Below are 14,003 nucleotides of genomic sequence, written 5' to 3'. Positions count from 1 at the left end.
GATACACCAATCAGAAAGCGTTGAGATTTTTTTTTTTCCTGAATCTTTCATGTGCCAAGTAATCATTCTAAAATAGAATTTTTTTCATCTACAACATTTTCTAATAGATTGAAGTCACAGTTTTGCCAGCCTCATATCAGAAGTATATTTCATTATCGATTTTTAGCTCTAAAGCAGTTTGTAAAAACTGCCTAACATTCAAGAGCCACAATGTTCAAAGTAGATTATTTTCTAATTAAACAAGTCTGTTTAAAACCTGGCATATTACAAAGGTACAAGCACTTTACTACTTTTGTCAATGATTTTATGATCTGCTTTTCCCTTCAGCACTCTGGTATTTAACACACTGCATTTTTAGGGGTTATATCATAAGCTCAACTATTCAGTGTCTAATAATATGAACACATGATGTTGCAGGTTGATGTATTAGGCATCCATTCGAAATACACTCCTCTTTAAATCAGTGCTATTTGACATAGTTTGTGTACTGGGAGACCCAACCCTGATATAGCAGTACACGGTCAGATGTTGTAGTGGTCCAAAACCTGTGTGATGTACTTCTCAAGATGAAATATATAGCAGTGGTAGGATAAGAACAGTCTTAAGACATTTTCACTAACTTGCACTATTTTGATCCGGTATCCAGGCTCCATTGTAAATAAGACAAATCAGTAATTATTTCCACCAGCAGCTTGCAATGCACATTTCCCTGCCGGCTTTAATTATTCATGCTATATCTATTTCAGTTTATTTAAATGCACTTCCATCTACTGCATGTACTTGGTTATTTAAAGAAATGTGCAGAATTGGTAAAAATGACTGCAGATTACAGGATTAATGGTCATTTTCTCCACAATGCAGTGTTCATATTTTATTGTAACAGTAGCCACCGGCATGTGTTCCTAGAAATATGAGGCTAAAATACTCATTTTGCACAGTAAAATTGCATTGAGGGAAAGGTAGAATTGAGCCAATATGGGCAAGTTCTAGACCATTTGCTCCCAAACACTGCTTTGTGGGCCAGTGCGGCTTTTTTGACAGTCTTTTTAGGCAACCGTGCTGATCTTAATGGCAGTGGTTGCTGGCCTGATCCTTGGAGTATCGCTGCTCCCTGCCTCCAATGTGCTCTCGTGCAATGCTTGGTACTCCTGTGCTCTGCAAGGAGCTAGCAAGGCTCAGCAATGAGGTCCACTGTGCCTCTCCGATGAGAGCATGCACTATGCAGAGCATTGAGCACGGACCCCCCTGGCAGCATCCCGCTTTTATAGCAATGAAATAAAAGGAGAATGAAGGAGGAGATGAACCATAATTCTGAGTTGTTTCACTCAGGCTCTGTCTTAATCACAAATTAGGTGATATCTTTTCCATGCATCCCAGCAGAATTTTAAAGGCTGTTCGGAGGAGTTTACGGGAGGGAAGCAGCATTACTGGACCAGAAAATGACTACTGTAGAAAGACCCTGCTTGATCTGTCCTGCTGTCAGTGAGACATTTTAGTTCTTTCTAATATACCCATCTGCTGTTGAGTGCTCCCGTCGTTCTTCTTCCTCGACCTGTGAAGGCACAGGTTTGTAGTTAAAGCCCCAAAGACATAATAGGTGCTCTGACACAAGTACAACAGTTGCGGCAATAGATTTTCTTACTGGGCAAGCAGCCTGTTTCTTTAGGAAGACAGGGAAAGGATGGGGAAGGCAGAGAAAAAATGTATAAGGAGCAACAGGAAAAGCATAGAAAACCATGAAAGCTATGATAAACACATAGGTCTTAGGGTTTGGGGATTTTTGTGTGTGTAGTTTGTTTTGGTTTTGTTAAGGTTTGGCATTTGTAAAGAAACAGTTCTCTGATTTCAGTCCAATTGCTTCTCTTCTCTTTTCCACTTTGACTGAAACTTTAATTGCCTTTTCTAATAAGTGCTAACTGACCTTTTGAAAAAGCAAAATATAGAAGTATATCTCTTAAAAGGTGCCTTTGTGTACCCAGTCGAGAACACTGCATGGGAACATTGTGTTCTTTGGGTCTTTGTGGATGCCAGTATAAAGCTGCTTTAGGATTCCTTATGATCCATTTTGTCCCCTAACAATTCTAATTCTGACGGCGACTTTTGACTCAAATCTATATTTTGGTAGTAGCTCTTTTTAAAGTGACATTGTCAGGGTTGCAGGTTCTACACTCAAGGTACTGTCCATCAGTCAGAGCTGCACGAGAGGCATACCTTTATGTAGTCAAGAATTCTAGAATTAAGATAGTTGAAATATCTGATGGATGAAAACCTGCATGTTTTAACTGTCTGTGAGATATGAACCGAGAAGCAAAAGCTATTAATTTGGCAGACCCTGTGAAAAATCATTTTTTATAATGCCGGTTCTTGCTCTAGTTATCAGCAGTACATTAGGAATAGTGTTTAGCAGTCAGTGCAAGCAAAGATATTTTGCCATGAGGCACTACAAAGTTGAAGTTATTAAAACATTTATAGCCTTAGAAAAAAAAATCAATGATTGTCAAATAGGAAAGGACAAAATCAGTATTTGGGACTGGGAGGGGAATTGTTTTCCATCTGCTAAAACAGTAGAGGAAATGCTAAAATTAAACTAGCAAAAGCAATCACTTGACAGTGTCCTTTTACTTTTAAGCTCCTGTATTAGGAAGCTGCCGCTGGGGAGGTAGTCCAGCCGTAGAATGTTTGTCCAGAGTGTTTCCAGTTAACACACTTCAGCTGCACACTGGGCTGTGTTCTGCCTGAGACTTGGTGAAGTAACATGACTCCTGCCAAGGCTGCTGCCCACACCTTCATTTTCTGCTCTTCCCAAGTGGCTCATACATGTGCACTGCAGATGTTTGTGTGCTCATTGCTTTCGTGCACCTTGCACATGGTGGACCTGCAGCAATCACACCCTTTCCACCTGTAGCCTCTGAAGTCTCACTGTTGAATACCATCTTGAACGTATATTTATAAATGTATGTGAGGTCTTAAACTAATAAATTATCTGGGTATTTCATTTAATTTTACAGACTTCTGTTTATTTGAATGATTTTCTGGTGTCTTTTGTCTGACTCAGCTGTAATAACTGTCGTTGATAATGTGTTCCACTTTCTACACCATCATATCATGTGTATGCTGAGTCTTCATCAGCTTGCTAAACCAGGTGAGGAAATGGTTTTAAGCCCTCTCTTTCTCTCTAGGACATGGATATTGCTGTGAAAATGAGCAAGACTTCTTTTGGAGCTTGAAGTCCGGGGGACAGATCTCAAAAAGAGAGGAGTGGGAAGCCAGCAGCATGGCTGCATGGGACAGAAAGGTGGAGTTAAAAAGTAAGGAAGAAAGGATGGAGAAAAAGACAAGAAAGGAGAAGAATAACAGGGAGAGAACAGAACCAGAGGATGAGAGAAGCCAGCTCTGAAGGTGGAGAAAAGTTGGTAAATGATTATAATGATGAGGGAGAAAGATCTTCTACCACTGGTTCCCAACTGAAGCATATGGCCCCCTATCCTTTTCCAGATCATGTTCCTGCATTTGGGGACCTACTGTCCAAAGGATGAATGGTAAATAAGAAAAGGAGGAAATGACCTAGCTTTGTCTGCTCCCCTATAGAAAAGCTTGACAGAGGGACCACACAGAGGGTAGGAGAGTGAAACCTGGATATAAACAAGGCATGGACTGAATTTCATTGCTAGCAGCAATGGTGGTGTGAAATTAGATTACAGAAGAATGTGACAGTGGATATAACAAGAATCTGAATAAGGGAGAAACAAGAAAAACAAAATTTGCAGTGATCCACTGAGCTGTGGAGGTTTGGTGCTAAGGAAGGAGAGGAAAGAGCTTAGCTATGCTTGAAAGAGACTGAGCCTGAGATATCGAAAAGATATCCCTTGAAAGCACACATGAGCCCTGGGTTAAACTCCAAAAGTTGCAACAGAGATTTTCTGAAATACAACCTCCAACAGTGTTTCAGTTTGTACCATCTGAGGGCGAGAGAGCACAGCCTGGTTAGTTAGTAACCTCCTTTTTCACTGTTGTGAAATTTATGAAATTGTGTGCTAATTAGTGTATGATTTATAAATTTACATAACTGCCTGCTACATAAGACAACACAGAATATTGAGTGAGGTGATTTAAACCTCATTCAGAACAGAAGCACTGAAGTTTGCTCTGGCTGGATGTCTGTCCTCTGGAAAATGCTTTCCCAATACACAGCTGCTCACCACATCTCTTGTAGTCTGAACTGCTCATGGTGACAATAAATGTTTCACTGTAATGTGGCACCATGCAGCTACCTTGAAGCTCTTTGTCATGGCTATAGCAGAGTTTTCACTATGGTCCTTGTGGAGGGTGTCTAGAAGCAGAAGTCCCCTAAAAAAATAGCAAGAAACCCAACTTGTCCTGGTTACAGTTGGCTAACGACAACTCCTACAGTTGTTCACAGGGATCGCTGCTGTGTCCCAACAGCAGCAAGAGTTTGTCTAAGGAATGGTGTTTGACTCCAGCTTGGAAAAGCCACTTTTGCCTTCCTGTGCATGCTCTCATTTAATAGAAGCTGAGACTCCAACCTTATGTATTTTCAGGCCCGAGGGGGTCATATCAGGCTTTGGGAAACTAAAGTGGAGAAACTTGGATGTCACTGACAGATGTGGCCCTGATGAGGTGGGAGATGCCAAGATAGCTCCAGCACACAAACCAATCCATGGGCTGCAGAGGCAGCCTTGAATTCCTAGTTTCTTTGCTTTTGGAGTCCTTCTGAATATATGAAAAACCAAACAAACCCCAAAAAACTCACTTTACTCATTCACAGCATTCAATATCCAGCCTTAGAGCATAACGTTCATTCTGTCTGATCTCCCGTCTGCAAAGAGAAGGAAAGCAAAAAGTCTTGTCTTTCTTGATAGCTTCCTGGCAACTACCTTGAAGCACTGAAGAGAGGAGGTGATTAGTGCCCTTGTCCAGACACAGAGTGGGGAGTGCCATGAGCATCAAGGGCAACATGGGAAGCCCGCTTCTCCTTTAAGGCTGGTAAGGAAGGAAATGGTGAGGTGGGTTCACAGACACAAAAGATGTCTCTGAGGTACTTCCACTGACGTTTTAAAAGCACTGTGTCACAGCCTCACAGTGTTTATTTGCTATGAAACTGCATTATTTTGAGGTTGAATTTGCCTAGCTTTAATTTCCAGTGGGAGAAACTACTTGTGCCTACAGAAACAGGACTGCAGTTCTACTGTTAGCAGACAGCAAGTAGCCCTACAGGCATTCTTCAACCTCTGCTCAGCCTTCTTTGGCAACCTGAGCTCCTTTGAGCGTTCTGCCATAGTGTTTGTTTTCCAGTGCCTGTTTTGAATGTTCTGCAACATTTATGCACCTGGAAAGGTTTTCACTGTAGCAGGATGCCAAATTCCAGTTACCATGGCTGTGAATGGGGATGAAGTGGCCTCATTCTCTACAGTATTTCCTTTTTGACACTTCCAAGAGCCTTGTTTGGAGGTGTTGGCTGGGTACCTGGTCTCATTGCACTTAAGATCTTTCTTGGAAGCAGAAAGTCTGAAAGTGAAACCAGGAGACTGTTATATTTAGAAGAGTTGAGGAGGAAGAAATAATTTGAAGCAGAAATACTAAGCAGAAAAAAAGCATAGGATTCAATTTAGAGTGGAAGATAAACTTGAGCTTTGCATCTGTGAACTCAGCCACCAAGAAAACAATCTGAAAGACTGCTTAGTGGCAATGGGGAAAGCCAGACGGCAGAAACCTTCTGAAGGGGAGGAGTGAACAAAGCAGGAGGTGATGATACCTGATAGCAACACAAATAGACAAGAAAACTTTGGATCTGCAGGTGAGGAGGCGATGACACCTCCAAATTGCACAGGAAACGACTCCTTGTCAGTGGATCTGGTGCCCCTGTATTTGCACGAGTGCCTTCAGCACAGGGATCTCATTACCAGAGAGTTTACTGGCAGATTGGAGGGATTTCAGTGAGGAGTAATAAAAATGATCAGGGACTGCTGGAATTGACATAATGAGGAAACAAGATGAGAAGAGTCAGATATTTATAGCTTGGGTGAGAGAGACAATTAAAAGGTGGGATGGGAGATGGACTGGGTGACCTGAAAGCCTTGTCTGTATCTAATAGCTTCTCATCGTCTGCTGTACAGAGGGCTTGAATTTACCAAGGCTGTCAGTCTGGCTCTTAACAGCCCTAACTTCCCACGTTGAAAAGCTCAGGTGGGTGTGCTCCGGCTGTACTGACACTGTCAGAATGTCACTGGTACTGTACTTCGTTTAAAAAAAAAAATAGTCATCAGCCACGCTGTGGAAAAAATTGACACTTTGACAGCAAAGGAAAAAAAAATTAGACCTCCATAAAATGAAAAGCCACTGAAGTCCTTGCTGGCGACTGAATGGAAAGGGCTCCCAGGGTGTTAAAGTGTTGACTGAGTTCTTCTTGCTGTCTGCAGGTTGGTCTGCCAAGGAAGGTCCTTTTAGAGGCAAAACCCTGCTTTCCATCTATGAACACGGGCTCTTGTCCCCTTGGGCACAGAGCTCAGGGTTTGCAGGGCGTGAGAGCTGCAGCAGCCTGGCCAGAGATACCCTGGGTCCACAGGCAAATTAAGCACTGCTGCCGTGCCTGCGGGAGGCACTTTGGGGAAATATCCACGTGGTGTTGGTTGGGTCTGGTGGCAGTGTCTGTGCTGTTTTAATGATACCTGTGTGCAAAGGCCAGTGCGGCTTTCATCCATTTCACATCAGTCTGACATTCACAGAACAGACATAGCCTAGGGTGGTGGAAAGGAGAGAAAGATGACCAAAAAATAATAAAAAAAAAAAGCCATCCACTTTTTACTACTCTTTCCATGCTTCTGAGCTCTGATATCAGGCTGTGGCTGAGCAACAGTAATCTTATCCAGCATACTGTTGATTTAAGCCTCTTGGATTTATATAACTTTGGAAATGGTAAACTATATTAATTTGCTGTGTTTTCAAGGGAAAGTTATTTATTGAGAGACATTTTTAACTCAAGTGCCAGGAGCCTTAAATCATTATAATAAATTCATGCTATTCAGGGTTTCTTACATTGTAATAAATTTGTTTTAAACATGAATGAGGAGATCCATGATTTCTTTAATATACTGTTATGTATTTCCTTTCAAAATGACACAGCTCACTATATCAAGTAGGAGAATAATAGTGAGAGATTTACAGTACTTAAGAATAACACAGCCCAGGAATGTGACACGTTAACCAACGGCGGGCCGGGAGTGGCGAATGGGACCCACCACTGCCAGTGGTACAGGAGAGCTCATGGTGACAAAGGGTCAGGGCGGGAGGGCTCAGTGGAAAGCTCCCTGCAGGATGGGAATCACATCCAAGCCTGAGTCACCTCTGTGTTGGTGTGAAAAGTGCACATGAAACACCCAAAAGGTGATGCAGAGTGCTTGCTGCCACTCACCCTCCCCATCACGGCTTTGGGCGCTCACCTCAGCCACTCCTCAGGAACCTCATCCATCCCAATGGCAGACCTCTGAAGTGTGGTACAGTGATGCTCGGTAAGGACCAAGATAAATTTTAGTCTCTGCTGTTAATCCTTGATCCCTCATTACACCTCTGCTAACCCTTCCACTCAACACTGAATGGCTGTGAGGAGAGTGAGGCCATAAAACAGAAGGCTGGTTTGTGTGTTGTGTCCAACCCCTTGCTAAAGCAGGTTTGATAGAGCAGGTAGCACAGGAAACCATCCAGGTGGGTTTTGAGTGACTCCAGAGAAGGAGAGTCCACAACATCTCTGAGGAGCCTGTTCCTGTGCTCTGTCACTCTAACAATAAAGAATTTTTTCCTCATGTTCATACGGAACTTCCTGTGTTTCCATCTGTGCCCATTGCCCCTTGTCCCGCTACTGGGCACCACCAGAAAAAGCCCAGCCCTATCCATGTGACGCCTGCCTGTAGATACTTATAAGCATTGATGAGATCCCCCCTCTTGTCCGGGTTGAACAGCCCCAGGTCTCTCATCTGATCCTTATATAAGAGATGCTATAGGCCCACGGCCATCTCAGTGTCCCTCCACTGGACTCTGCAGTAGTTCCCCATCTTGAACTGGGGAGCCCAGAACTGGGCACAGTGCTCCAAGGTGTGGCTTCCCCAGGACAGAGAAGGGAAGGATCACTTCCCTCTACTTGCTGGTCACACTCTTTAATGCACCCCAGAATACCACCGGCCTTCTTGGCTACAAGGGCACACTGCTGGCTCGTGGTCAACCTGTTGCCCACCAGGAGGCCTAGGTCCTTCTCTGCAGAGATTCTCTCCAGCAGGCCAGCCCCTAACCTGTGCTGATGCATGTAGTTATTCCTCCTCGGGTGTCAGACTCTGCACTTGTCCGTCCTGAGCCTCATATGGTTTCTTGTGTTCAGGTCTTGCTGAATGGCAGCACAGCCTTCTGGTGTGTCAAGCGCTCCTCCCAGCTTTGTATCATCAGCAAACTAGCTGAGGGCAGACTCTATCTCCATGTCATCCAGGTCATTAATGTTGAGAAAGACCTGACTCAGAGTTAACCCCTGGGGAACACCACTAGTTACAGGCCTCCAACTAGACTCTGTGCCACCGATCTGAACACGCTGAGCTCTGCCAGTAAGCTTTTGCTGTTAGGGTGGTGAAGCACTGAAATGGCTAACCTAATATTATAGTTGATGCCCTATCCCTGGAGACTTTCAAGGAGAGGCTGGATCAGGCCCTGAGCAACCTGATCTAGCTGTGGTGTCCCTGTTCGTTGCAGGGGAGTTGGACTAAATGGCTCTCAGAGGACTCTTCCAATTCTAAGGACTTCTGATTCTATTCTATCATACCAACCTGGTGATGACATCATAGAAGGCTACCAAGTTGACAAGGTTGGTCAAATATGATCTCCCCTTAGTGAACCCACATTGACTACTCCTGAAAACCTTCTTCTCTTGGGCGTGCTCAGACATACCCACAGAATAAGCTGTTCCATCACCTTCCTGAGGATGAAAGTAAGACTGGCTTCTTGCCCTTTTTGAAGACTGGAGTGATGTTGGCTTTCCTCCAGTCCTCGGGTACCTCCCCCATTCTCCATTATCTTTTTGAAGATGATAGAAGGCAAATTGGAAATCAATTCTGCCGGTTCCCTTAGCACTCGAGGGTGCATCCTATTAGGACACATGGATTCATGTGTGTCAAGTTTGCCTAGACCATATCATCCTTGACCAAGGGGAATTTTTCCATTCCCCAGACTCTCTTATCTTCAGTCTTAGTAGTAAAAAAGAAGCAAAGAAGGTGTTCGGTCTCTGCCTCCTCAGCATCCCCTGTTACTAGTGCACTGACCTAATTCAATGGACCCACATTTTCCCTAGTCCTCCTTTTGCTATTGACATGCTTTGAGAAGCCTTTCTTGTTATTCTTAGCCTCCTTCATCAGATTTAATTTCAAGTGGACCTTAGCCTTCTTTGTTGCATTCCTGCATGCTCTGACAAATGTTCCTTTTTCCTCCCACTTTGCCAGTCTCCTTTTCCATATTCCATAGATATTCCATAGACTTTCTTTTTTCATTTAAGTTCATCCATGATCTGCTTGCATATCTCCTGCCACCTTTGTCTGGTTTCTTACTCTTCAGGATGCACTGATCTTGAGCTTGGAAGATGTGGTGCTTGAATGTCAACCAATTCCCTTGGGGCCCCTTTCATTTCAATATTCTTACCCATGGGATGTCTCCAAGCAAATCCTTGATGAGATCAGAGTTGGCTTTCCTGAACTCCAGGTTTGCAATCCATCCTACCACCTTGTTTCTTCCATGTAAGATCCCGAACTCCACTTTGTCACTGCATCCAAGGCTCCCCCCAGCCCACACATTCCCAACCAGTCCTTTCTTGTTTGTAAGAACAAGGTCTAGTAGCACATCTCTCCTCACTGACTTCACCACCTGTGCCAGAAAGTTATACTCCACGCACTGCAGGAACCTCCTGAACTGTGTGTGCTTGGTAGCGTTGCTCTTCCAATGAATATCAGAGTAGCTGAAGTCCCATGAGAGCCAGTGCCTCTAATCATGAAGCTACTTTCAGCTGTTTGTAGAAGGCTTCATCATCTTCCTCCTCCTGATCAGGCAGCCTGTCATAGCCAACACCCACAGTGTTGTTACTCATATTAGCCTGCCCCTTAACTATCCCCCATAAGCTTTTCACTCATTCATCATTCATCTCTAGAGAGATCTCAATACTAAACAGTTTTTTTTCTCACATAAACTCCTTCACTATTTGCTTAGCTTTAAAGAGTTAATGACTCTTTGGTCAATGCAGCTGTAATTAAAGACAGATGGATGGCCCTGCTTCCACCCCTGGCGACTCAAACCCGCAAGCCTAGCACCTCAGCTGCATGCATGGAACTGGTAGGGAGGCTGGAGGGCTGTGTCCTGCTCCTTTGGGAGAGGAGACAGGAGAGGGCCCTGCCTGCCCAAGAAGTGATGGCAGGACCTCATCTGTCAGTGCAGAAAAATGTCTGGCCAATAAACTTGCCAAACGTCCCTAATAAAGGGCTGGATGTGTTATCATGTAGAATGGTTTTATAGGGGACAGCCATAAAACGTGCACATTGCCCTTTAAAATGCCAGGACGAGGATTGATTCCGGCAGGATGAGGGAGAGGAGGAGGGAGAAGGAAGCTAATTGGAAAAGGGGGATAAATCCAGGGGCTTATTTCTCTGCCGTGGTTCCCAAGGGTGTCAGAGAGCAGTAACAAAGCTGAAGTCATTGCTGGGCCTGGGCTTCTTCACTATATCCCTCTGTAATGCTGGGTGTCCTCCCAGCATCTCTTTCTGCTGCTAGTTCAGTCCAGCCTTGTTCCTGCTCCTCACACTTAGCCCCGAGGAAGTTGTGGAGATACCTCCTTCAGCCTCTCTGTAGGTTTCTCCACATTTCTGCCTCTCCCTCTCACCCCAGTGGTCCCACATCCTTGCAGGCTCCAGTAGATGTGTCCTGTCTTCACCAACATCAGCTCACCTCTCCTCCCTTTTGTGTTTCCTTCTGCCTGGTCTCCTGCTGTGGGCTGGCCCTGAAGTCCATCTCTTCCAGGAAATGGACTGCCAATGCTTGGGCAGCAGTTTGGGTTCCCTGCTTTCTGAACAAGGTGAGCATGTACTCAGGATGCAGGTGCTTGTACACGCTGCCTGGATAAACAGGAGACAGGGAGATAGAAGAAGATCCCAGCTGTGTTTAGAAGTGATCAATAAATATATTGTACTCCGGCTCAATTTTAATGCTGTAGAAAACAGGCAGTGATTTCACTTAATAAATGTGCACAGTCTTGCAGAGCTCCAAGATCATCTATCCTACTCAACAATTCCCACACAACGGGATGGCACGTGACGCATGGCCCAGCGTTTATCTGCAGCTGAGGCTCGCGGCCTGTGTTGGCAGAGGGGCCTGGGTATGATTTCTCATTTTCTCCTTGAATAGAGAGATTTTGGGCAGTCAAACCCTGCTGTGATCTGCTCACCGTTGAAAATTTTAAAAAGTCCCTCTTAAAGTCACTGAAGACGCCGTGGGTTTGTACTCTGGGTGGGAGGTGGCAGGTACTGGGGGGATGGAAAAAGGAAAGTCAGATTGCTGTTTGGCAAGAATTCTCTCAAAAAATGTTTGTCAGTGTCAGTGTAGATTTTCTGGCTTGTGTCAGATCTCACTTGTCCTCCCACTATGTGCATGTGGTGCTGCCAAATTTCTGGCTTGAGATGACCCTGGAAACCCCCAGTAGGAGGGGTGGGAGGGGCAAGTGCTGCCCTTGCATTTAACCCTCAGCCCTGAAAATGCCCTTCAACGTGGGATGTTACAGTTTGTGACCAAACACAGGCAAAGCGAAACTCAGTTGGAACATGTGCCTGTTTGTGTCCATTAGACATGCCATAAATAACGTTCCTCCCATCACAGAGATGAGCCAGTATAGCATGGTATGGACCCACGTCAAACAATATGACTAATGGATATGGTATATCATGTGAATTTGGGTGAGAGGATTGGTTCTGATATCTATTTATTTTTTTTCTGGAAAGGAGAGAGGTTATGAAAAAGAGCCAAAGATGATGAATCTCAACTGAATTTTTCATAGCATGGCTCTGCTTTGTGTGCAACCAAGTTAGGTTTATTCAACAGGGGAGCTCCAGGACTGACACAAAGTTTGAGCTCTCCAGACTGAATGGTGTTCAGGATTTTCATCCTTGCTGCACAGTAGCGAAGTTCAGAGCAATGTTCAGACTAACAGCCTGAGACAAATTTCTGAGATCTGGATCTGCTTTTTCACTGCCTTTTGGCTTAGGACTATCTCTGCTCTATGCCCATCTCTGTGAAATTTTCATGGAATGCATTGTTAGCTCTGGATTTTTAATTAAATTTAAGGATTGGTAAATTTTGCTATGAACACTTTCCTGGCCCCCTTCCTAAGCATTCAGTCTAGTCATCTACTATGTGGGGTTTTGCAGATGCCACTGTATATTGTATTGTCAACAACCAGTAAAAAATGTGGGATTTGGAGAAATACTAATACATTTGAGCACAATTTTATTCTTTTTTTTTCTTTTCCTTTTTTCCTAGAACGCTTTAGAACTTCTTCTCAATGTGTTAGAGCTATGAGGTTATGGGGCAGGTGGGAGTCTCTTTCTACCACTTGACTCCAAGGGCTATGAACTTTCCAGTTCATCAAGTTTATGATCAAACCATGCACATGACAATACCATCTGTAATTGCTCTCTGAATTAAAGCATTTCCTCCAGAATCCAGCAATAAGGAGACTGAAATATTCAGGTAGGGTTTAGTGGCTCACCTTGAAAGAATTTCATCTCATGCTAAAACATTAAGCCATGCAGCAATATCTGAGCAGTTGTCTACTTTGAGACCCGTGGGAGAATTAAATCAAATTCTGTTTTAAAGGGGATTAATTAAGCTGCATCTGGACCCTATTTGAACACTCAGAATTTAGATAAGTTGAAGTAAGACCCCCTTAATTTCCATTTTAGGGAAAGAACTGAAAGAGATGTGTGACCTCTGACTCCACATGAGGATGTCTGAGGAGCTGCTGATGTAGTTTGACTAATCTGTTTTACATTATACTTCAGTTAATTCAGACTGAATACCTGGTGAAGACAAGCCTGGAGATGCTGGGCCTGTATGTGATTGTACGGGGAGTGTTTTCTTTCCCAGCTGTTTTGTGAGGGGGTAGAAGCTGTGTGGAAAACAATCTATAAAATGCAACAGACAAGGTAAACTGGAGGTAACAGCCCCCAAATATCTGCAGTTCAGAGTGGGTTCTGTCCCGTAGTCTCTCTGTTCTCTGGTTGCTTTTTAAAGTTTAATCAGTGCTTTTTTTGGGGGGGGGATTTGAGTGAAGACTAAGACTCCTTTGGAGAATTAGATAGCAAGGTGATGTGTGCATTATCTGCACTTAGGACAGTATCTTTTTCTTATCCCTACCACCAGTTACTTGGCTGTGAAGGCTGATGTCTCAGCGTTTACCAAGATTTCAGAACTGAATTCATGGTGTGGGATTTCTCCCCCTTCTGGACTTCTCCATTTCCGGACAGGAATATTTCTGTTTACTTATGTCTTTTTCCTCATCCCTACTGTTTTTCTTCTGGAAATCAGTAACACTCTGTGTCTTAGAAGCAATCTGTGCTGAAGGACATTTGGTAATGTCCTATGGGGTAGTGGAGCTACAGGAGGAATCTTCTCAGGAACAGCCTGGAAACTGCTGTTTTCTGCTCCTGGACAAGGAGAATGGGGACTTTCCAAACCCTTCACTGGAGGAATGGCACAGTGTTTTCTAAGATGGACACTTCGCATCAGTTAAATCCAAAGCCAGGAATTATTTTTGGCAGAGGAGTTCTTCATGTGACAAACTACAACTGCATTCAAACAGGTTAGCAAACATTGCTAAATGCTTTGCTGAACCCTGAAAATGCTTGGAAGGGAGTTCTTCTTTACACCTAGTCCAGATCTTTCTTGTCTTAGCTTTTGCCTCTGATACATCATTTTCC

The sequence above is a fragment of the Meleagris gallopavo genome, chromosome Z, assembly GCF_000146605.3.
Source record: "Meleagris gallopavo isolate NT-WF06-2002-E0010 breed Aviagen turkey brand Nicholas breeding stock chromosome Z, Turkey_5.1, whole genome shotgun sequence".
Lineage (NCBI taxonomy): Eukaryota > Metazoa > Chordata > Aves > Galliformes > Phasianidae > Meleagris > Meleagris gallopavo.
Note: the sequence above shows the minus strand (reverse complement) of the source record.